This window comes from Pteropus vampyrus, unplaced genomic scaffold, assembly GCF_000151845.1.
Source record: "Pteropus vampyrus isolate Shadow unplaced genomic scaffold, Pvam_2.0 Scaffold137, whole genome shotgun sequence".
NCBI classification, from domain to species: Eukaryota; Metazoa; Chordata; class Mammalia; order Chiroptera; family Pteropodidae; genus Pteropus; species Pteropus vampyrus.
Genome location: NW_011888918.1, coordinates 6,028,783 through 6,034,581, shown reverse-complemented (window position 1 = coordinate 6,034,581; position 5,799 = coordinate 6,028,783). Strand labels below are relative to the sequence as shown.

The following is a 5,799-nucleotide window of genomic DNA, read 5'->3' as shown; positions in this document are numbered from 1 at the left end:
ATAACAGAATATTACACGATGTAACCCTTTTTTCACCAGCAATATTCTCTGGAGATTCATGCAGGTAATTGTATGTATCGATAGCTATTCTTTTTATGAGTGATATTCCATGGTAAAGATGTACCAATTTGTTTAACTATTCACATAATGGAGGATATCTGGGTTGTTTCCAGTTGGGGGCTACTACAAATAAAGCATCCATAAACATTCCTATGCAGGTCTCCTCCCCCCATCCCCCTGAAAACAAAAACAAAAACTAAAGCAAAAACAAAAACAAACCCTGTTTTTTATTGTCTTGGATGCAAATATAGTTTTCCCATGCAAGTTTTTGTGTGAACATAGTTTTCATTTCTCTGGGAGAAATACCCAGGAGTACAGTTGTTGGGATATGTAGTAGTTGCATATTTAATTTTTTTAACTGCCAAACTCTCTTACAAAGTGGCTATACCATTTTACATTCCCTCCGGCAGTGTCTGAAGCATCCAGTTTTTCTGCATCTTTGCTAGCGTTTGGTGGTGTCATTTATTTTTACACATTATTTTGTTATACACTTTAAATTTTGGAATAGTTTTCGATAGAAAAGTTTCAAAGAGAGTTCCATGAAAGCAACTGAGAAATGATGAAGAAATTGAGATCCTCACCCAGTCTCCCCTGCTGTTAACATTGTGCGTCAGTGTGGTACTTTTGTCACAACTGAAGAACCAACATTGACATGTTACAGCTTCACAGTTTGTTCGGATCTCACTAGTTTGTTCTTAGCGTCCTTTTTCTATTCGAGGATTCCTCCTGGGGTACCATGTTACTTTTATTTGTCATGTCTCCTTAGCCTTTCTGGTCTATAACAGTTTCTCAGACTTTTCATGTTTTTCGTTTGTTTGTTTTGTTTGTTTGTTTGTTTTTGTATTTGCACAAGCTGGCCTAATACAAGGAATGAGCGGGATCTACCCATGGAGCCAGACAGTGCTCTCTGCTTTATTAAACATTAAAGTACAAATGGCTGTTCCCTGTGGGACACCGCAGAGGAGAAAGGAACACTTGGGGGTTGGGAGAAAATCACACAGCAGAGACCCATCTTCACAAAAAGGGCTTGATATTGATTTCCAGGGAGGAGCAAGGCACAGTCAGCTGGAATTTGGTGATAATGTCAGGATGAGGAATCCCTAGCCGTCCAAGGCTCTGACCCCTGGAAGAGATCTCAGCACATCGCCCTGGGGAGAAAGCAGGGACTTTTGATGCTTTGATCACATATTCCCTCTTCACTGGGAGGCACATCAAGCCGCTGCATAATTCTGTCCAGTAGCCCTTGGATTATCTCAAACCCAAGAATCTTGTTGTAATAAACAGCACAGAGCTGCGTGTAGTTTCTTGTACCTGCATCTCTGCTAGAATCTTTCACTGTAAAGTCAGAGATTTCAAACATTTTCAGAGTAAGGGGCATCTTCCAATTTGCTGCTATGGTCTTTAGGAGGCCATGAAGAAGGGGAGTGCTGCCATCTGAAATCCAGCTGTTTTAGGATTACTGATGTGGACTGCCTTTGTTGCAGAGATATCCAAGCCAAGTTTATCAGCAGTATCTTCTTGGGAGCACAGAGGCAAGGTAAGTGCTTTGGTGAATCCGGTGGCTGCCATGTCATGCTTAGAAGTTCTGTGATATCATTAAGGAGAAATTGATTAGCTGTGGTGTATGTTTTGGGGAGAGTCATCTGAAAGTTGTTATATCCATAAGCAATAGCTGTAAATTCTACAATATCACTTGTGTGGACAATGTCAGCTTTGGTCAGAGGGATTTTCAATCTCAATCTGATTCCCATCACCAGGGACTTCTGACTTTAAGTACATCCTGGTCACAAGATTAGCAAGATTTTCTGGAGTTTCTCTGATTGCAACTTTTTTTGTTAATTAGGTAGGCTCTCACCATCTCCTTTCAGAAAGCCAGATCGGGAAAGATATATGATTTTCCATTAGGAAAAACTACCTCAGCTGCTTCAACTGTAAGTAGATTCTCACAATGTTCACTGAACACGGTGACAATAATATCAAGAACTATTTTTGCCTTAGTAAAGGCAGGTCCTGTGCATTCGATAAACACATTTCTAGTATTTACTATTATTTTGAAATTATTTCCATTGATGATCAAAGGCATTGAAAGGACACCACCATTGCTATCATAGATTACTGAGTACAAGGGTTTATTTTCAGTGATATGTAAATAATGTTTAAGGTGGTTATCAGTCTTGTATATGTTCATCAGTGTACTCCTTTGTCTTATTCAAAGACTTAAATTTGATATCTGAAGGTTACTTCGCAGTATAAGTAAATAGGTCTGACAATGTGTCCAAAATCACAGATACCAACGGCAACCAACACTCTTTTCCTGCAAATGTTCTGATGTAATTTCTCTTAAAGTTCAATGAAGCTGTCATATCAATCTTCAGTAAACTTTTCATTTTGGAAAATGGCTGCTACAGCCTAAGGGCATATTTTAGCTGTCTCTTCTGTGATGATCAATTTCTGTATTTCTCCATTAGGCATTGCCCATTTATACGTTGGAGATTTTATCCTTTCTTTAAGGTCTTTAAGTCCTTGAACCAATCCTTCTAGACACAGGAGATCATATCTGTTGGAGAGGACATCAATTTTGTAAAGAACAACATCAGATGCCCCCTTTGCCTTTTCATTACCTTGTTTCTTATAGTTTCCTTCTCAGAAGTGACTTCATTAAGTTCCAGACCAAATTTAAAACATAGTTTATCAAATTCTTGGTAGGTGTAGGTCCGGCCCCGGGCTTCAAAGAGCAGATCATGCTTCACACTGACAGTTGGCATGGTGAGTTGGACCTACTGCCAGACTTTTCTTATTTTCGATGACCTTAAGAGTTTTGAGGCATGCTGGCCAGGTATTTTGTAGAATATCCTTCAATTTGGGTTTGTTTTGTTTTTCTCATGGTCAGACTGGAGTGAGGGGATTTGGGGAGGATTACCACAAATGTGAAGTGCCATTCCCATCACATCATTTCAAAGGTACATGCAGTCAACATGACTGATGATGTTAAGCTTGGTCACCTGGGGTGGGGGGAGGTGTTTGCCAGGTTTCTCCACTGTCAAGTTACTCTTTTTCTCACCTTTACATCCTTACTTTATTCTTCAGAAGCAAGTTACTGAGGGCAGACCACCCTGGGTGTTAAGCTCTACCTCTCTGAGGGAGGAGTGCCTACTTAAATTTTTTGGAATTCCTCTTTATGAGAGATATTAAAGTTTTTTTAAAGTTAACAGACATTATCATATATATATACACACATATATAATTTTTATTAGTTTCAAGTATACAGTACATTGGTTAGACATTTATATAGGCTATGAAATGATCCCCCTGGTTACTCTATCTTCTCTCTGGCTCTACACATCGTCATTGCATTACTGCTGACTGCACTCCCTATGCCATGCTTCCAATTCCCATGACCATCTCTCAACTACTAATTTGTACTTCTTTAAACCTTCACCACTTTCTACCAGCTACCCCGCCGGTCCCTCTATCCCCAGCACCCACACACACCTCCCCTCTGGCTGAACAGACATTAAATTTTGGAGCAGTTTTAGGGTATCAGAAAAATTAAGCAGAGTATAGAAAGTTTCCATATATTCTACCTCTTCCTCTTCTGATCCCACCCCAGCATACAGGTTCCCCCATTATTAATGTTTTGCCTTAATGTGGTACCTTTGTTATAATTATGAATAAATATTGATACATTACTATCTAAAGTTCATAGCTTACCTCAGATTCATTTTTCCTATTGTATGGTTCTATGGGCTTTGACAACTGTATAATGTCATGCATCTCCCATTACAGTACTAAAATGCAGTATACAAAATAGTTTCATTGCCCTAAAAATACTTGTGCACCATTCCTCCTTCCCCCCAAATCCCTGGAAACCACAGATCATTTTTTACTGATTCTATAGTTTTACCTTTTCCAGAACGTCATATAGTTAGAATAGTTTCACTGCTCTAACATCCCCTGTGCTCCACCTAGTTATCCTCCTATCCTTCAAATCCCTGGCAACCCCTGATCTTATTTTTAACCATTTATTTATATATTTTTATTTGGAAATGTTTATATCAGTACAGTGAAACTAAATTTTAAGAGACACTGGATGTCATTAGTTTTGGATATAATTAATTTATTTCAAAAGAGAGACATGGAAATTATTTACACGAGATTTCAGAACTTCAGTGGAATGGGCGGCTTCATGGGATGCCATTTCAATAGTGATTTATTTCAGTCTACATACTTTCCAAGAAAGTTGCCATCTCAAAATAAGAAATAATCCTTGTTGTCTAGAACTACTTTGGTACTGCCATATTCTGGAAGAAGAACTTTATCTCCATCTTTCACACTAACTGGTTGACTCTCTCTACCCTTTCTTTTAGAGCCCGATCCAACAGCTACTACTGTTGCTTGTAATACTTTTCCTTGAGATATATCTGGAAGCATAATGCCTCCTTTGGTTACGGTTTCCGCAGCACTCCTTTCAACTAATACTGGTCAAAGAGGGTAAGAAACTTTCTAAATGCCTGTCCTGCCACGACTTCTGCCGCTGCATTCATACTCTGCTCTCGCGCTATGGCCCCAAGGAGACACCTGCAGTCTGGCGGTCTGGACATGTGAACTTTGGGGAAAAAAGCACCACTGATCTTTTAATTGTCTCCATAGTTTTGCCATTTCCAGAATGTCATATTGTTAGAATCATACAGTGTGTATGTAGCCTCTTTATATTGGTTTCTTTCACTTAGCAACATGCTTTTAAAGTTCCTCCATTTCTTTTCATGGCTTAATAACTTATTTCTTTGAAGCACTGAATAATTTTCTATTGTATGGACATACTTCTGTTTATTCATTTACCCATCGAAGGACATTCATTATTTGGCAATTATAAATAAAGCTGCTATAAACATTTGTGTACAATTTTGTGTGGACATAAGTTTTCAACTCATTTGCTGGATTATATGGTAAGATAACATTTAGCTCTGTAAGAAGCTTCCAGATTGTCTTACAAGGTGGCTGTACCATTTTGCATTTCCACCAGCAATAAATGAGAACACCTGTTGCTCTCTCTCCTCCCCAGCATTTAGTGTTGTCAGCGTTTAAGGTTTTAACCATTCTAATAGGTATGTATTGCCTGTTTTTTTTAATTTGCAATTCCCTAATGCTATATGATATTGAGCATCTTTTCATATTCTTATTTGTAATCTGTATATCTTCTTTGATGAGGTGTCTATCAGATCTTTTGCCCACTTTTTAAATTGGATATGTTTTCTTATTGTTGAGTTTTAAAAGTTCTTTGTATATTTTAGATAACAGTCCTTTATCAGATGTGTGTTTGGCAGAGATTTTTCTCCCAGTCTCTGATTTGTCTTTGCATCCTATTAACAGTGTCATTCGTAGATTAAAAGTTTTTTAATTTTAATGAAGTCCAGCTTATCGATTTTTTTCTTTCATGGATCATGCTTTTGGTATTGTGTTTAAAAGTCATGGCAAAATCTGATGTCATGTAAATTTTCTCCATGTTATCTGCTAGAAGTTTTATAGTTTTGCATTTTATATTTAGGTTCACGATTTATTCTGAGTTAATTTTTGTGAAAAGTATAATGTCTGTGTCTAGATTAATTTTTTTTGCGTGTGGATGTCCAATTGTTCTCAATACTATTTGTTGAAAATACTGTCATTTCTCCATTGACTTGCCATTGATGCTTAGTCAAAGATCAGTTGGCTATATTTGTGTGGTTCTGTTTCTGAACCATT

The 5,799-nt window shown here is 37.8% G+C and overlaps 2 pseudogenes; both read right to left on the bottom strand.

Annotated features, from left to right (window-relative positions):
* Positions 1–1,074: 1,074 nt before the first annotated feature.
* On the bottom strand, positions 1,075–2,825 carry LOC105297285 (annotated as a pseudogene).
* Positions 2,826–4,275: 1,450 nt separating this feature from the next.
* On the bottom strand, positions 4,276–4,644 carry LOC111744547 (annotated as a pseudogene).
* Between the last annotated feature and the right edge of the window lie 1,155 nt (positions 4,645–5,799).